The 19037-nt window shown below is 35.5% G+C and overlaps 1 protein-coding gene across 1 annotated transcript in view; it reads left to right on the plus strand.

Moving 5' to 3' along the window:
• rsph14 (radial spoke head 14 homolog) overlaps window positions 1-19037 on the plus strand; it is a 728187-nt gene that overhangs the window by 358051 nt on the left and 351099 nt on the right. The window lies entirely within an intron of this gene.

Below are 19037 nucleotides of genomic sequence, written 5' to 3' on the forward strand. Positions count from 1 at the left end.
AGAGTATTTGACGATCATGCTGGAAGTAATACGTTTCATAGGGGAATCTGAAAAACAGGCATAAAATAAGCTGCTAAAGGAACTTAGACATCTGGCAGCAATGCAGCTTGAATTGGAAATGGTTTATTATTGTCACATGTATCAAGGTATAGTGCATTGAGGTAATTCAAGATAAAACAATAAAAGATTACTGAATAAAGTGTAACAGCAACAGAGAAAGGTAGGCAATAAAGTGCAAAATCATAGAGCAAATATCTGTGGCACTGGGTCTATAGAAGGGTGGCTGGTGTAGATGAGTAAGCAGTCATGGATGTCAACAGGACATTCCAAAGATCTCAATCAAGGTCCCAGTAATCTCCTCTCTTGTCTCTCTCATTAACTTTGGATAGATCTCATCAGGTCCTAGGAACTTGTCCACCTTAATACTTTTCAAAAAAAAAGCAACATCTCCTCGTCCTTACCATGAACATGCCTTATTACATCATCATACCCCTTCCTGATCTCACTACCTTCCAGGTTATCTTTGGTGAACACCAGAGTGTGGTATTTTTCTTAGTAACTCACCCACTTCCTCTGGCTCCGAGCATAAATTCCCTCCTTTGTCCTTGAGTTGCCCTTCTCTCTCCCTAGCTACCCCTGTTGTGTCTTAAATATATACAGTGCCTATAAAAAGTATTCACCCGCCTTAGAAGTTTTTATGTTTTCTTGTTTTACAGCTTTGAACTACAATAGATTTAATTTGGCTTTTTTTGACACTGATCAACAGAAAAAAAGATTTTCATGTCAAAATGAAAATAGATCTCTACAAAGTGATTTAAATCAATTACAAGTATAAAACACAACATAATTGATTGCATAAATATTACTACTTTAATATGACACACTAAATTTCCATAGCTTTACCTTGTTGCTCCTCACCAAAGCTTGCCATTCACTAAAACTCATGCTCCAGTATGTCTATTGGATAGAGTCTTTTTACCTTGGAGCAAAGGAGGATGAGAGGTAACTTGATAGATGTGTATAAAATGATAAGATGCATAGATTGAGTGGATATCTTGAGACATTTTCCTAGAGTGAGATAGCTAACAGCAGTTCAAAATTCAAAGGTCAAGTAAATTTTTTTAATCAAAGTACATATATACCATCATATATAACCCTGAGATTTGTTTTTGAGGGGATTCACAGTAAATACAAAGAAAAGAAGTAGAATCACCAAAAAACCACAGACAATAAGACAAACAAATGACAATGTGCAAAAGACAACAAACTGCAAATACAAAAAGAAATAATAATAAATAATGAAGAGTCCTTAGATTGTAGGAACAGTTCAGTATTGGGTGAGTGTAGTTATCCCCTCTGGTTCAAGAGCCTAATGTATTGAGGAGCGTTAACAATTCCTGAACCTAGTGGCCCCTACATCCCCTTCCTGCTGACAGCAGTGAGAAGAGAGCATGGCCTGAATGATGATTGATGCTGCTATCCTACAACAGCTTTTCTTGTAGATGTGCTCAATGATGAGGAGGGCTGTATCCACTACTTTATGTGGGCTTTTCTGTTCAAGAGTAGTGGTTTTTCCATGCCAGGTTGTGATGCAGCCAGACAGTATACGTTCCACCATGCATTTATAGAAGTTTGTCAGAGTTTTAGATGACACGCTGGATTTTCACAAACTTCCGAGAAAGCAGAGGCACTGCTGTACTTTCTTTACAATGACACTTATGTGCTGGACCCAGGACAGATCTTCTGAAATGATAATGTTGAGGAAATTTAAGTTGCTGACACACCCCATCTCTGATCCCTCAATGAAGACTGACTCAAGGAACTCTAGCTTCATCCTCTTGTCGTCAATAGTCATCTCCTTGGTCTTGCTGACATTGAATGAGAGGTTTATTGTTGTGGCACCACTCAACCAAATTTTCAGTCTTCCTCCTATACCCTTTGTTACTATCTTTCATTCCGCCAATGACTGTGGTTTCATCAGCAAACTTAAATATGGGATTGGAGCTATGCTTAGCTTCACAGACATTAAGTAAGTATAATCTTAAGGTGATTGGAGGAATAGAGGGGGGATGTCAGAGGTAGGCATTTTTTTACACATAGAGTGGTGGGTGCACAGAACACTTCCAGGGGCAGATACATTCAGGATATTTTAGAAACTGTTAGATAGACAAATGAATGATAGAAAAAATATAGGAGGAAAGGGTTGGGTTGATCTTAGATTAGGTTAAAAGGTCAGCAAAACATCATGGACTAAACAAATATTGTGCTGTGCTGTTCTATGTTGTACCTGGGGCTGCCCTTTTTAAACTTTGCTGAATCTTAATTCCTAATTAAGACTTTTCCTTTTTATTCACTGCTTGGCTTCACAATAAACAAACAACTTTTCCTTTTTATTCACTGTTCGGCTTCACAATAAACAAACAACTCCTTGCATGATCCACTCATTTTCAATGGTCACTCGTTCATTGCAGGATAATGGGAAAGATCGGGGTAATAGAACTACTTTTTCAAGGGTAGAGTCAATGAGTAATACTGAGCAAGTGGGACAAATGGCTTCCATGCTGTATCATTCAATGATTATTGAATATTAGACATAACCAGGATTTTCACTAACACACGCAGTTTCTACTGTTTTCCCCACACTGTTTTTATTGAGAATCTTTAAAATGAATGCTTTCAGGCAATTGTGGATTATTCCAGCCAAATGCTAACCTGTCTCTCCCAAGTTTCACATGATCTTACAACAGATGTCATTGATACCAATTGGGAAGAGAAATTCTTTCTTATTCATGCCTTTAGAAACACTGCTCAGAAGAAACAGAACTCTGTTGCATGCAGTAATCATAGCTATCACCTTTTATATGATGCAAGTCCTGTGATATGGTCTTGTGCTTCCTTGTTCAATTAGCTCTGCCTGACAGAACATAGCACTTCTTTGTTGTGCTTTTGTGTCTCTCCCAGAAATAACCTCCTCCGCTGAAAATGCAGTGAAACACTATTAATGTTAATTTAACAAAACAAAATGTCAAATAGACAAAGTAAAACTCTGCATAAACTATTGATGCATGCATTTAAACAACTAGATATATTTCCCAAGGATAGGAAATGAAGTTTCTGTTGTGACAATAAAATGAAGTCATTGGCCTCAGTGAGAATTGAAGTACTTGGTGTAGTACCTCCACTTATCCTACCCCTGGTTACAGTGGGGAGGGATTGTCCTAAATGGTGGTGTAGCAGACAATGCTGATACTTCACAGCTGTGGGACCCATGTTCAATCTGATCTCAGGTGTTGTCTGTATGGAGACTGCACATTCTTCCTGTGACATTGTCAATTTCTGCCAGGTAGCTCAGTTTCGTCCCACCTGCTAAAGGCATGGTGGTAGGTAGCTGGCTGTTACAAAGTATTTACTAGTGTATGCAATTGCAACAGTAATCAAAGTGGCTTGATGGGCATGCAGAAAACAATAAGTTATGGTTGCCATAGAAACATAGAACACTACAGCTCAGTACAGGCCCTTCAGCCCTCCATGTTGTGCCAACCCATATAATCCTTTAAAAAAGTACTAAACCCACACTACCCCCCATAACCCTCCATTTTTCTTTCACCTATGTGCTTGTTCAAGAGGCTCTTAAATACCCCTAATGTTTTAGCCTCCACCACCATCCCTGGCAAGTCATTCCAGGCACTCACAACCCTCTGTGTAAAAAAACTTACCCCTGATGTCTCCCCTAAACTTCCCTCCCTTAACTTTGTACATATGCCCTCTGGTGTTTGCTATTGGTGCCCTGGGAAACAGGTACTGACTATCCACCCTATCTATGCCTCTAATAATCTTGTAGACCTCTATCAAGTCCCCTGTCATTCTTCTACGCTCCAAAGAGAAAAGTCCCAGCTCTGCTAACCTTGCTTCATATGACTTGTTCTCCAAACCAGGCAACATCCTGGTAAATCTCCTCTGCACCCTCTCCATAGCTTCCACATCCTTCCTATAATGAGGTGACCAGAACTGAACACAAGTTACAAGCATGCATAGAAGAACACAGGTTACAAGCCTACAGCAAAATAAGCAGAGAGGGTGATAGGATTGCTCGCTTGAGAATCATGGAGTAGATGAGCTGAGTGGCTTCCTTCTGTGTTAGAACATCCTTCGATACTGTAACAAGCAAAGCTGAAAGTGAGAATCTGTACATGTAGTGTATTGGAATTTCCAGACAATTATTTGATAAGGTGCCACAAAAGACTGATACACAAGATAAGAGTTTATTCTATTGATGGAACCACACGTGGAATAAAGGCTGGTTATCACATTGACTACAGGAGGTAAGAATAAATGGTTCTTTTCAGGCTAGAAGGATGTAACTGGTAGAATAGTACAGGGATAATTTCTTGGCCCTCAAATATGTACTATTCATAGTAAAGATGACATAGTGTAAGTTATAAACTCAAGAGATTCTGTAAATGCTGGAAATCCAGAGCAACACACACAAAATATTGGAGAAAGCCAGCAGGTCAGGCAGTATCTATGGATAGGAATAATCAGTTATCATTTCAGATTGAGACACTTGGTCAGAACTGGAAAGAAAGGGGGAAGAAACCAGACTAAGTAGGAGGGGTGAGAGGCAGGTGATAGTGCAACCAGGTGAGAGGGGGAGGTGGAAGGAAGTGAGAAGCTTAGGTAAGTGTAAGTTATCTAAGTTTGCTGATGACTTTGCAAAAGCAATTATGGTTTGGAAAGTGTGAGTTGAGCAATGCACAAAGAGGAATCTAAAAGCAGACTGTTAGCTCAATGGGGAAAGATTGCAGATGAGTGATGTACAGAGAGATCTTAGTGATTACACTGCAAAAAGTTGGCAGACAGATGCAGCAAGTGGTAAGATGCCAAATGGAATCTTATCCTTTATTGCAAGAGGGTTTGACTTCAGAAATAGTGAAATATTGTTCCACATCTACACGGTTTTGGTGAGGCCACCATTTGAGGACTGGGCACAGTATTGCTTTCCTTATGGAAGGAAGTACCAAAAGTCCGTTAGAGATTCTCTGCACTAATTCCTGGAATGAGTTAGCCAGGCTATTTTATGAGTAGCTAAAGAAATTACATCCGTATTCTTGGGAGGTTGGAAGAATAAACGCTGATATTATTAAATCATACAAGGTCCTTGAGCATGACAAGATATATGACAAAGTGGTTCAATTAAGACCATAAGATATAGGAACAGAAGTAGGCCTTTTGGCCCATTGAGTCTGCTCCACCATTCATTTGTGGGCTGAACCAATTCTTCCAGTCAACCCCACTCCGCTGCCTTCTCCCCATGCCCTTTGATGCCCTGGCAAATCAAGAACTTATCTATCTCTGCCTTAAATGCACCCAGTGATCTGGCCTTCACAGCTGCTCATGGCAGCAGATTCCACGGATTTACCACTCTCTGACTAAAATAATTTCTCCGCATCTCTATTCTAAATGGATGCCCTTCAATCCTGAAGTTGTGCCCTCTTGTCCTAGACTCCCCTGCCACGGGAAATAACTTTGCCATATCTAAACCTGTTCAGGCCATTTCACATTCAGAATGTTTCTATGAGATCTCCCCTCATTCCCCTGAACTCCAGGGAATACAGCCCAAGAGCTGCCAGACATTCCTTATACAGTAACCCTTTCATTCCTGGAATCATTCTCGTGAATCTTCTCTGAACCCTCTCCTATGTTAGTATATCCTTTCTAGAATAGGGAGCCCAAAACTGCACACAATACTCCAAGCTGGTCTCATGAGTGCCTTATAGAGCCTCAACATCACATCCCTGCTCTTATATTCTATACCTCTAGAAATGAATGCCAACATTGCATTTGCCTTCTGCACGACCGACTCAATCTTTAGGGTATCCTGCGCAATGACTCCCAAGTCCCTTTGCATCTCTGCATTTTGAATTCTCTCCCCACCTAATAATAGTCTGCCCATTTATTTCTTCCACCAATGTGCATGACCATACACTTTCCAACATTGTATTTCATTTGCCACTTCTTTGCTCATTCCTGTAAACTATCTAAGTCTCTCTGCAGGCTCTCTGTTTCCTCAACACTACCTGCTCCTCCACCTATCTTTGTATCATTGGCAAATTTAGCCACAAATACACAAATTAATCCTATAGTCCAAATCATTGACATTGAGAATCTTAATCAAGGGTATATAATTACCAGATAAAGAGTTGTAGGGATATCGCCTTGTAGAGTTCTCTGGAACTCTTTACTCCAGAGGGTTATAGTGGCTAAATCATTTAAAGAAGTGGTAGATAAATTTTTGAAAGGTCAAGGAACTGAAAACTTGAAGAAACTGGCACAGAGGCCTGGGCACATTAGCAATGATCATATGAATTGCAAAGCAGGATTGAGAGGCCAGATGGCCTACTCTTGTTCCTATGTTCTTAGATTCTCATAATAAGTATGTTGTAAATTGTTGGTCTTGTGTCAGGTCTACATTTTTCTTACAACAAATTCAAAGGATTGTGGTATTTACTTATTTACTGCCCGTTATGCCTACTGGCATGTAGGGCAGCAACGAAGATCCTCCACTCATGTTTGTTCTGGGTTAGCTTCGGAATGATACCCCAGGTGTAGTTCAGGGTTTTTAGCTCTCCCTCTACAGTTCGATGCCAGGTATTCTTGGGTCTTCCTCTTTTTCACTTTCCTTCTGGTGTCCAATGGAGGGCTATACGTGTGATGTTATCAGGTTCCCATCTAAGCACATGCCAGATGCAGTTCCATCGCCTTCTCATGAGGATGGTTTCAATGCTCTCTTGATGGCATTGCACAAGTATTTTGTCATTTGAGATGATGTTTGGCCAGAATATTCTTAAGATTCTTCTCAGGTTCTTTGTGTGGAAGACTGACAACTTAGTGAGGTTGCTTCCTGTCATTCACCAGCATTCTGATCCATAGAGGAGGGTAGAAAGAACACAGCTCTGATACAATTTTAGCTTTGTCCTGATGTTGTACTGTGGGGACCTCCATACATTGCTGAGCATTCTGAAGGCATTTTTGGCCTTGCTTAGATGGTTCTTGATGTCATTGCGTGCTCCTCCATCGTGTTGGTGACGGTGTCACTCACGTAGGTGAACTCCTCTGTTGTAGAGAGGTCTTCTCCATTCACTTGGATTGTTGAGGGGTTTGAGATGTCATCACCTCCATTTTCTTCAGGCTAATCTTCAGGCCAATCTGCTGAGCAAAATCACTGAGGTGGGATGTTTTTTCTTGCATGTGCTGGTGAGTGTGGGAGACCAGAACCAGATCATCAGCAAAGTCGAGGTCTTCCAATGCTAAGAAGAGGGTCCATCGTATGCCTCTTGCCTGATCTCCAGTTGTCTGCCGCATCACCCACTCAATGGCAACGTTAAAAAGGAGTGCTGTCATCACACATCGTTGTCTCAGTCCTGTCTTCACTTCAAAGCTGTAATCACTGTTTTCTTTTTTCTTTCTTTTTCAATCTTTTTATTAAGTTTCATATATATATAAGAAAAAACATAACATAATAACGAATAGGTTATAAATTCAATAGACTTGAATCGAGCAAGCTTATCTTTAGACATATAAGCTCTATGTACAATTTTAAATTGTATTAAAGCATGTTTAGCACATATAGAAGAGGAATTAACCATTTGCAAAATTTTTTCCCATTTATCTGTTGATATATTGTATCGAAATTCTTTTTCCCATTCTTGTTTAATTCTATCTGACATTTCTGGTTGTATCTTCATAATCATGTTATAAATAAAAGCTACTAATCCCTTCTGACAAGGATTAAAGGTGAAAATCAAATCTGAAAAATCCAATGGAGTTGAAATGGGAAAAGATGGAAGAACTTTATGTAAGAAATTTCTAATTTGTAAGTATCTAAAAAAATTAGATTTAGGTAATTTAAATTTGTTAGAAAGTTGGTCAAAAGACATCAAAGTACCTTCAAAAAAAAAGATCACAAAAACATTTTATACCTTTCCTTTTCCATATGCTAAAAGCTTGATCTGTCAATGAAGGTTTGAAAAAAAATTAAGTAAAATAGGGCTATCAAGAACAAAGTTTTTCAGATTAAAAAATTTACGAAATTGAAACCAAATTCGTAGTGTATGTTTGATAACAGGATTAGATATCTGTTTATTGAATTTAACTAAATCAGCAGGAAGAAAAGAGCCAAGAACGGAGAATATAGAATATCCCTTTACCTCACTACATTCCAAATTTACCCACTGTGGACACAATGGTGAGTCCAAATCTAGTTTCCAATACGTTAGGTTACGAATATTATTCGCCCAATAGTAAAATCTAAAGTTAGGTAAAGCTAAACCACCATCTTTTTTAGATTTTTGTAATTGCCTTTTGCTTAACCTGGGGTTTTTATTTTGCCACACAAATGAGGAAATTTTTGAATCAATGTTGTCAAAAAAAGATTTAGGAATAAAAATTGGTAAGGCTTGAAATAAATATAAAAATTTCGGTAAAATCATCATTTTAATAGCATTAATCCGACCAACTAATGATAAGAATAAGGGAGACCATCTTGTAGTAAATTGTTGAATTTGATGAAGCATAGGTAAAAAATTCAGTCTAAATAAATCTTTATATTTCTTGGTGATTTTTATACCTAAATAGATAAAGTTATCAGTAACAACTTTAAATGGTATCCTGTCATTCAAAAAGGTTTGCGCGTTTAAGGGAAATAATTCACTCTTATCTAAGTTTAATTTATAACCAGAAAAACTACCAAATTGAGCCAACAAGGATAAAATAGCGGGAATAGACCTATTAGGATCAGAAATATATAACAGCAAGTCATCAGCATAAAGTGATAATTTGTATAACTTCTCATTATGGGTGATACCAAAAATATTAGGAGATTCACGAATAGCAATGGCTAAAGGTTCTAATGCAATATTAAATAATAAAGGACTTAAAGGACAACCTTGTCTCATACCACGAGATAATTGAAAAAAAGAGGATCTATAATTATTTGTAAGAACAGAAGCAACAGGTTTATAATATATTAATTTAATCCATGATATAAAATTAGGACTAAAATTAAAGTTTCTCAATGCATTAAATAAGTATGTCCATTCAACTCTATCAAAAGCTTTTTCAGCATCTAATGAGATAACACATTCTGGGGTTGTAGGTGATGAAGTATAAATTATGTTAATCAATTTTCTAATATTAAAAAAGGAATACCGATTCCTAATAAAACCAGTTTGATCTTCTGAAATAACCTGTGATAGTACCTTTTCTAATCTAATGGCTAAAATTTTTGTAAGAATCTTAGAGTCTACATTTAATAATGATATAGGGCGATAAGATGCACATAAAGTAGGATCTTTATCTTTTTTAAGAATTAGAGAGATAGTAGCTTCATAAAAAGATTGAGGTAATCTCTTCTTAACAAACGCATCATTAAAGATTTCACATAGCCAAGGAGAAAGCAACAAAGAAAAAGTTTTAAAAAATTCTACAATAAAACCATCAGGACCAGGAGCTTTCCCTGAATTCATTGATGAGATAGCCTCTCTTATTTCGGCCATAGAGATAGGAGCATCAAGCAAGCTACAATCTTCATCTATCAGTTTAGGAATATTCAAATTGTTAAAAAAATTATCCATCATGGACAGGTCACCATCAAATTCTGATTGATATAAAGATTTATAAAAATCTTGAGAAGTGTTATTGATTTCTTTATGATCAGTAGTTAAATTACTGTCTTGTTTATGAATTTTAATAATTTGTCGCTTAGTCGAAATAGCTTTTAATTGATTAGCTAACAATTTACCAGTTCGATCACTATGAATAGAAAATTGAGCCCTGGTCTTAATTAATTGATTCTCAATTGAAGAAGATAATAATAAGCTATGTTCCATTTGAAGCTCAACTCTCTTCTTATAAAGTTCTTTGGTAGAAGTAACGGAATAAATCTTATCAATTTCTTTAATTTTATCCACCAATAAAGCTATATCTAAATATCTTTGTTTACTTTTACCAACGGAATATGAGATAATTTGTCCACGGATAAAAGCCTTGAAAGAGTCCCAAAGTATTCCTCTGTCAATCTCTTCGGTATAGTTTGTTGAAAAAAATAAGTCAATTTGTTGTTTTATGAAGGTAATAAATTCTGGATCTTGAAGCAAAGTAGCGTTAAGTCTCCAAGATCTAGTATTAATGGAAGAGTCCGAGATCTTGATAGATAACTTCAAAGGTGCATGATCCGAAATAGCAATAGAATCATATTTACAATCAGTAACATCTGTTAATAAACGATGATCAATAAGGAAATAATCAATTCTAGAATAACTATGATATACATGTGAAAAAAATGAAAATTCTTTATCTTTAGGGTTCAGAAACCGCCATATTTCAGTAATTCACGAATCGACCATAAAAGAATTAATAAGTAAAGCTGATCTATTCAGAAGAGTTCGAATAGGTTTAGATCTATCCATCGAAGGATTCAAACAACAATCTCCACCTATTATCAACATATATTCATTCAAATTAGGAAGGGAAGTAAATAAACGTTTAAAAAATTCAGGGCAATCAAAATTTGGAGCATAAATATTAACTAGAATGACTTTTCAATTAAAAAGTGAACCAGTTATCAACAAAAATCTGCCCTGTGGATCAGAAATGATTTCATGATGTGTAAACGAAATTGAGGGTTCTATAAAAATAGACACACCCCTAATTTTAGCGGTACAATTCGAGTGAAATTGTTGACCCTTCCAGAACCTAAAAAAACATTGATTATCCTCCCTCCTAATATGGGTCTCCTGTGCAAAAATAATATTAGCGTTCAATCTATGGAATACTTTAAATATTTTTTTACGTTTAATCGGATGATTTAAACCATTAGTATTCCAAGAGGTAAAGTTAATAGATTTATCCATCATACCAATATTAGTTGTGTGTATCATAAAAGGTTAAAAAGACACATAACCCATAATTTAGGAAGAAGGAAAATTGATTCAGGAGCAACCGGAGATCATGACACCTCAACAATATTAATAATTTAAAGTCGGCCCATAAACTAAAAGCAAAAAAATAAAAAGCAAAAGCGTGAAAAAAGATCCCTACCCCCTCCCCCCACCCTTTGAAAGAAAGCCAAGCGGCAGGCGCATAAACTAATACTAATATTACCCCCATTTCAAGATGGCAGCTCCATAAAAAGATTTAAAAAAAACTATATAACACCCAGATTAAGATATAGGGTTGCAAAAAAAATATATATCAGTCAGATTAAAAAAACTAATATAGTAAAACAAACATAGTAAAAAAAATATAGTATAAAAATATAGTAAAAAAAAGATTTAATAGACACTACAGTATATATAAAAAAAGACTAAAAAAATTCAAAACATTCGTCCCATTTCTAAGTACAGGCAAACAAATAAACGCTTACAAAAAGCAAAGTCTTATGGGAAGAAGAAATGACATTTTGAAAAAAAATAATTCATTATTACAAAATACAAACATGTATAAAAAAGGATATTATAAAAATTAAAACAGCATCTATAAACAATGATAATAGTAGTAAAAAAAAAACAGACCCGTAGATCAGGATAAGAAGTTATAACCCAGCTTCATAGGTTAAAACTTAAAATGAGATGGCATCCTCTCTCCGAAAAATCTTCAATGTAACTCATAGTTCAAGTTGCACTAGAAGATCGATATTCTTCAACAAATTTCTTCGCTTCTTCCGGAGTGTTGAAAAATCGTTGACTGTTGCTGTTCAGCGCAATTCTAAGCTTCGCTGGATACATTAAAGCTTGTTTAAGTCCAATCAAGTGAATCTCTGCCATCACTGGTTTAAAAGCGATTCTGGCTCTCATTACCTCGTATGAATAATCCTCAACAATTCGAAATGTGTTGTCGTTGTGAGAAATCATACCTTTTTTACAGGCTAATCGAATTAGAAGCTCTTTCTCACGAGGATAATGAAGGCGAACAATCACCGCTCGTGGTTTACCAGTCGTAGACGAAAACCTCGCAACTCTATGAGCGCGATCGATAACAGGTTTAGCTTGCAAACCTTCATCACCGAAAATTTCCCACAGTAATTTAGAGAAAAATTCAGTTAAATCACCGGACTCAACTTTTTCAGGAAATCCGATGATGCGCAAATTCTGTCTGCGAGATCGGTTTTCAAGATCAGTAATTTTAAACTTATACTGATCCATAGTTTTAGCAGTTGACTCTATCTTCTTCTCCAACGCTTCGATTGTACGTGCTTTTTCACAAATTGATTGTTCAAGAGTCGTAATCTTATTTTCATGCCGCTGAATATCTGATGCCTGCGATTGAAACTTAGTCTCAAGCGATCTAACAACTTCTTCAAGATCAGATATTTTCATGGTAAGCCTTTTTCCCAAACTTGACAGTTTACTATCCAATTTACCTTCTAGCCTGCCTTCCAAACCCGCAAGTTTAGTATCCAGAAGGGTAGCAATTACGTCGATAGATAAAGGATCCTTAGACGATTTCTTGCTTGTAGCCATTTTAAGTTTGACAAGATTAGATCAAATATTATTTTAGGAAAAAAAGTTAATCAGAAGTAGCAACTCATATGATTAAGTTTGGAAAGATTTGATTAAAGGGTGATTATAGTTGAAAAAATGAAGAGCGCCTAGAAGGCAGATGCTTACGTCGCCATCTTGAAACTCCACCCCCCCCCCCCCCAATCACTGTTTTCAACTCCACATTTAAAATGGGCATAAAAACTCTTAATGAGAAGAACTATCTGTTGCAGGATCCCATACTGTCTCTGTGGATGCTATTGAAGGCTTTCTCGAAATCCATGAAGTTGATGTAGAGCTGTCTCTGCCACTTTGTACACTGCTCAATGATGTTCTGCAGTGCAAATATCTGGTCAATGTATCTCCTACCTTTCCAAAATCCTGCCTGCTCCTTTCTGAGTTGTTGATCTACTGCGTCTGACGTACATTGAATGATGATCTTTGCCAAGATCTTGCTTGGAATTGACAAAAGTGTGATACCACACCAGTTGCTACAATTTCTCAGGGTGCCTTTTTTTGGAATCTTCACAATGACTCCCTCTGACCAGTTGTCTGGTATCTTCTTCTTTTCCCATATGGCTATAAAGAGTTGCAGGAGTATTTTGTTTGCAAGTTCTGGGCCTGCCTTGAACAGTTCTGTACTGTGTTTATCTTAGCCAGGGGCTTTTCCATTTCTGAGAGATCTAATGGCTGCAATGATTTCTTTGGTTGGTGGTTCAACACTAATGTCAAGATCAACCTCTTGGATGTCACCCTCTATTGTTGGGGGTAGTCTGTTCAATACTTCACTGAAGTGCTCTGCCCATTGAGCTTCTTGTTCTGCTTCTGTTGTTAGAAGCCACCCCTGCTTGTCTGCGATCGGTGCATCGGTGGTTCCACAGACTATCTTGGTTATCTTGTACACCGTTCCTTGCTCCCATTTATTAGCTGCATCTTCTGCTTGATTTGCAAGGTTTTCCATGAATGCCTTTTTGTCTACTCTTGTCTTCCTCTTCACTGTTTGGTTCACTTCCTGGTACTGCAATTTGTATCTTTCTTTCAGCCAATTAGATTTTGCTTCCATGACCTGCTTCTTTAGGGCTCTCCATTTTTTCATAGCTTGCCATGTATCTGCTGTTATCCATTTTCCCTTTTTCTTTTGCTTAATACCCAGGTGGGTTTCACTGGTTTTCAGGTAGGCTGTCTTAGCATGTTTCTATGGGTTGTGGATATACAGTTAAATAACCATGCATGTTAGACAGTAAGGTGTGTGACTCTCACACAACTGTATTTGTTGTTCACCTAACTCCCCATCGATTATTCTATCTTTAAATTCTGCTTGTTGCAAGTCCATAAGTTAGTCTATTGTCTTTAAGGAAAAGCCATTCCATTTGAAAATTGACCAGACATGTTTTGATGGGTTTATTGGCATTTTGAAGAGTTGAAGGATTTGCAATGCAACAAATACCTGAGAATGAGCATTTACAATTTTTGCTGCATATGAATCCACACCTGCTGGAGGCAAATTGCCTTGATTCTGTGAATTGTACATTGTCCCTGGGTAATGACTGAGTTCTGTTTTTTTTTCCAGATGTTTGTAAGTCAGCTTAATCTGTAAATCAGAGAATATACAAAAATCACTGGATATGGTAACCATACTTACAATGAATGGCATCAAAAGCACAGAAAACTGATAAAAAGAATGACTTCTAGAGAGAGGGAGAGGGAGGGAAAGAAAACAGGCCAGACTTAAATTACACAAGTACATTTAAGTTACTCCCAGATTTCTTTCAGCTCACAGTCTTTTTTTTGTCAGTATAAACAGAAAATCTGGAAATATTTAACAGGTCAGAAGGCATGTGACAGAGGAAAACAGAGCTAACATGCCTGCTTGCTGGGGGGAAGTTTAAATTAATGTTTAAGTGAAGAAAAGTTACTCAATACTTTCTAAAAGTTACTTATAAACTACTCCGGATTGTTTCAAGCTATGCCTCAAAAACAGAAGGTGAAGACAACGCAACTCGGAGCAGAACCAAGGCCCACTTCTACCAAAGAACCGCGGACTCAGGTACATTATACCACCGGCAATACGGAACAGGAAACTGCGGCAACATCGGACATTCCTAAAGGAAAAGACCAACGAGAACTATGCGAGCATGAAGGAAGGAGCATGCGCAAACGGGAGCAACCAGAACTACAAAGCCCAGTTACAACTGCAACCCAAAGTGAAAGTGAATCTGAGGGAGAGTCAGATTCTCTGGAAAGATCAGACGGAGCTGGAGATAAAAGTTCTTCTGGAAATATAGAAAAGACTTTGAGGCAAATAATGCGTGAATTAGGCACATTAAAAGTAATCAAAAAGAAATCAAAGAAAAAATGATAAATATGATTATGTTTGATAAAATGACAGAGACAGGAAAAAATGGAAAAGAGAATTATAGACTTGGAAGCTACAACGGAAGACATGGTTGAAAGAATGAAAAAAATGGAAGATGAGAATACTGCTTGGACATCAGAAAGAAAACAATTTATGGAAAAAATTGATAAGCTTGAAAATTTTAGTAGACAAAACAATATTAAAATTGTTTTACTTAAAGAAGATGAAGAAGGTGATGTTTTTTCAAAAACGGATCCCTGAAAAATTGGAAATGGAAGGAGAAACTCCAATTGAGATAGAAAGGGCTCACAGAACCTTAAGGTCAAGACCTCAACCTGATCAAAATCCACGATCAATTTTGATAAAATGCTTAAGATACCAAGATAAAGAAAAGATCCTGAAGGCGGCTGCCCAAAGTGCCAAAAATAGAAACGGGCCATTGATGATAGCAGGGAAACCAGTTCTTTTTTATCCTGATATAAGTTATAACCTTTTGAAAAGAAAGAAGGAATTTAACCCAGCGAGAAAAGCCTTATGGGAAAAAGGTTATAAATTTATAATGCGTCACCCAGCAACATTGATAATTTTTTTGAAGGAGGGAAAAAGAAGATTTTTTTCCGATTATTGAGAAGCGGAGGTGTTCGCACAAGAACTTCCATCTAGTGGCTAATTATACATCAAGACTTCCAAACGTAATGGATTAAAGATGAAGATAGAGACAGTGAACAGAAGTGATGGACATTTAAGGATAATATAGGGGAGAAAAGCAAAATTTTAGAAACACTAATTGAGAATAGTATTTTTTTCTTCTTATGTATATACTTTTTTATGTTGTGGGGGGGCTAGGGAGCTTTGGATTGGTTACAGCGGGATTCACGTGTGTAATCATGGCAATTGCCATGACCCGTACAACAGAGAGGGGTAATGTTGTGTTTTTTTTCACAACATTAGTAGGGGGGTATTTTGTTTTTTTCTTTATATTCTATTTTTCTTCTATCTTTCTGCCTGGATGATCGGTGGGGACACACATAGCAACATGGAGACTTTTAGAAAGATTTCCCAGGATACCACGGAAGTTGAAAGATTAGGTATTATTATAGATTGGAGTAACATAAATAAAAATAATGACTAATTTATTGAATTTTTAAAGTTTTAATGTTAATGGGCTTAAAGGACCAATAAAAAGAAAAAGAATTTTAACATATATTAAAAAAATGAAAATAGATATAGCTTTCTTACAAGAAACTCATTTAACGGATATAGAACATCAGAAATTAAAAAGAGACTGGGTTGGAAATGTTATTGCAGCTTCATTTAACTCAAAGGCAAGAGGAGTTGCAATTTTGGTTAATAAAAATTTACCAATTAAAATACAAAATGTATTAATTGATTCAGCAGGAAGATATTTAATTATACATTGTCAAATTTTTTCAGAACTATGGACTCTTATGAATATTTATGCACCAAATGAAAATGATGTAAAATTTATACAGGAGGTCTTTTTGAATTTGGCTAATGCACATGATAAAATATTAATAGGTGGAGATTTTAATTTTTGTTTAGATCCAGTTTTAGATAGATCAACAAAGGCTATTACAAAATCAAAAGTAGCAAAATTAACTCTATCATTGATGAAAGATTTAAATTTGATTGATATATGGAGAAGAATCAATCCAAAAGAAAGGGTTTATTCATTTTATTCAAATAGACATAAAACATACTTAAGGATAGATTTTTTCCTATTATCAACGAACATTCAAGATAGAGTGAAAAATGTGGAATATAAAGCAAGAATATTATCAGATCATTCTCCTTTAATAATGACAATGATAATGATAGATAAAGAGGAGTCAATTTATAGGTGGAGATTTAATTCAATATTACTAAAATGTCAAGATTTTTGTGATTTTATGAAAAAGCAGATTCAGTTCTTTTTAGATACAAATTCACATTCAGTTGATGATAAATTTATATTGTGGGAAGCAATGAAGGCATATTTGAGAAGTCAGATAATAAGTTATACTTCTAAAATTAAGAAGGAATATACGATAGAAATAGATCAATTGGAAAAAGAGATTATAAAATTAGAAAAAGAATCTCAAAGAAATATGACAAGAAAAAAGAAGGCAACTTATTAATAAGAAGTTACAATATAATACACTCCAAACATATTGAACAGAAAAAGCAATTATGAGAACTAAACAAGGATATTATGAACTAGGTGAAAGATCACATAAGGTCCTTGCATGGCAGTTAAAAACAGACCAGACTTCTAAAATGATAAATGCAATTCGAACAAGAGTAAATAAAATTACTTGTAAACCTTTAGAAATTAATGAAGCGTTTAAGAATTTTTATTCTGAGTTGTATAAATCAGAATCACAAAATGATAATGTCAAGATAGAAAGGTTTTTATCACAAATAACTCTTCCAAAATTAAATACGGAAGAACAGAAGGGATTAGATATGCCTTTTACATTGAAAGAGGTTGAAGAAGCCTAAGATCATTTCAAAGTAATAAATCTTCAGGAGAAGATGGTTTTCTGCCTGAATTCTATAAAAAGTTTAAAGATTTATTAATTCCTCCTTTTATGGAGTTAATACACCAAGCAGAAAGAACGCATAAACTTCCAGAATCCTTTTCGACAGCTATTTTAATAGTATTGCCAAAAAAATAGAGATCTTTTAAAACCAGCATCATATAGACCTATTTCTTTATTAAACACTGATTATAAAATAATAGCAAAAATTTTATCTAACAGATTATCTGAATGCTTACCAAAATTACCAAACAGGATTTATTAAAAATAGACAATCGGCAGATAATGTAACTCGGTTATTTAGTATAATTCATTTAGCGCAAAAGAGGGAGGAAATGAGCATGGCAGTTGCTTTAGATGCAGAAAAAGCATTTGATAGATTGGAATGGGATTTTTTATTTAAGGTATTGGAAAAATATGGATTAGGAGTATCTTTTATAAAATGGATTAAAACCTTAAATTCTAATCCCAAAGCTAAAGTAGTGACAAATGGTCAAATTTCAACACCGTTTCAGTTAACAAGGTCAACTAGGCAAGGTTGACCATTATCACCTGCTTTATTTGTGTTGGCAATAGAGCCATTAGCTGAATTAATTAGAATGGATCCAGATATTAAGGGTTTTAGAGTTAATCAGGAAGAATACAAGATTAACTTTTTTGCTGATGATGTTCTGCTTTATCTAACAAACCCATTACACTTGTTGCGTAAATTATCCTATAGATTAGAAGAATATGGGAAAATATCGGTATAAAATAAATTGGGATAAAAGTGAAATTTTACCTCTTTCTAAAGGAGATTATAGTCAATGTCGATTAATAACCCAATTTAGATGGCCGGCAAATGGTATAAAATATTTAGGTATAAGAGTTGATAATGATATAAAGAATTTAGATAAATTAAATCACTTACCACTATTGAAAAAAATTCAAGAAGATCTTGATAAATGGATGGTATTACCAATAACATTAGTAGGTAGAGTAAATACCATAAAAAATGAATATATTCCCTAGATTACAATACTTATTTCAATCACTACCAATACAAATACCCCAGAAGTTTTTTCAAGAGTTAAATTAAAATGTGAGGAAGTTTCTTTGGAAAGGTAAGATGTCAAGAATATTGTTGGAAAAATTGACATGGAAATTTGATCCAGGAGGGTTACTACTTCAAAATTTTAAGAATTATTATAAAGCAAATCAACTTAGATTTATTGCATCTTTTTTTGAGAAAGATAAACCGGCAAGGATGAGAATAGATAAAATAGGAGAAAATATATCAGAAGATTTTATATATAAATGGGAATCTAAATGGATACGGGAAAAGAAAGAATCTCCTATATTAAAACATTTGATTGACTTATGGAATAAGAGAAATGTTGACGATGAGATAAAGAAATCCTTATTAGCAAAGAGATCTTTAATTCAAAATACTTATTCCTTTTACAATGGGTAATCAACTTTTATATAATTGGTTTCAAAAAGGGATTAGATATATAGGTGATTGTTTTGAAGGAGGTATATTAATGTCATTTGATCAATTAAAGAATAAATATAAAGTATCAAACAACACTCTTTTTTGTTACTTTCAACTAAGGGCTTATTTAA

This window comes from Hypanus sabinus, chromosome 10 (assembly GCF_030144855.1).
Source record: "Hypanus sabinus isolate sHypSab1 chromosome 10, sHypSab1.hap1, whole genome shotgun sequence".
In the NCBI taxonomy this organism is placed as follows: Eukaryota; Metazoa; Chordata; class Chondrichthyes; order Myliobatiformes; family Dasyatidae; genus Hypanus; species Hypanus sabinus.